Source organism: Pteropus medius, unplaced genomic scaffold (assembly GCF_902729225.1).
Source record: "Pteropus medius unplaced genomic scaffold, Ma_sr-lr_union100, whole genome shotgun sequence".
Classification (NCBI taxonomy): domain Eukaryota; kingdom Metazoa; phylum Chordata; class Mammalia; order Chiroptera; family Pteropodidae; genus Pteropus; species Pteropus medius.
Window position 1 is genome coordinate 590,130 of NW_024354504.1, and position 664 is coordinate 590,793.

General features: G+C 66.9%; 1 protein-coding gene across 1 annotated transcript in view; it reads right to left on the bottom strand.

The window, feature by feature from the left end:
* The window catches only part of MYT1L (myelin transcription factor 1 like), a 114,007-nt gene that overhangs the window by 4,993 nt on the left and 108,350 nt on the right, over positions 1–664 (bottom strand).

Here is a 664-nt window from a genome sequence, read left to right on the forward strand (position 1 = left end):
TGGGGACCGTCACCCTTGTGAGTGGGACGAGACAGTCAAACGAATCCTGCTGATTGACTGGCTCACGTTCCCGCCAGGAAAGGGGACTCGGGGGTGAAAGGATGTGACCGCGGAGCAGAGCCCCGTAGGGACAGCGCGGCCACCAGACCTTGGCCAGGCCAGGGCCGGGAAAAGCCAGTGGTTCAGGCAAACGTTCGGGAAAATTCCAACCTGCGTCGTGAGCCTTCAGTCAGGGAGGCAGGGACGCAGGGAGGCCGGAGCTCGGCCCGAGGGAGGGGCCGCAGTCAGGGACTGGGCTGGTGCCGGACAACGGGAAAGGACGGTGTGGCCAGGCCAGGAACGCCCACCCTCTGCCCAGCCTGCGTGCCCACGGTGCCCACGGTGCCCACGGAACCACTTCCGGCTGTGCCGCCCTCCCTGGGGAAGCCCTGCCACCGGGAGCCGGGGCGGCCAGCATGGAGCCGTCACCCCCTGGACATCCCTCAGCCTGTCCTGAGAATCCCATCCCCCTGGTCGAGGCTGACAGGGAGGGCTGGCCTGGGCCACAGAGTGACGTGCAGTGCAGCCCTTGCTCCCAACAGCACAGGACTGGCCTCGCCTGTGATGGCAACTCGAGGTGGTCACTCTGCCACAACGAGATCCACTGCCCGGGTCCATGCTGGAC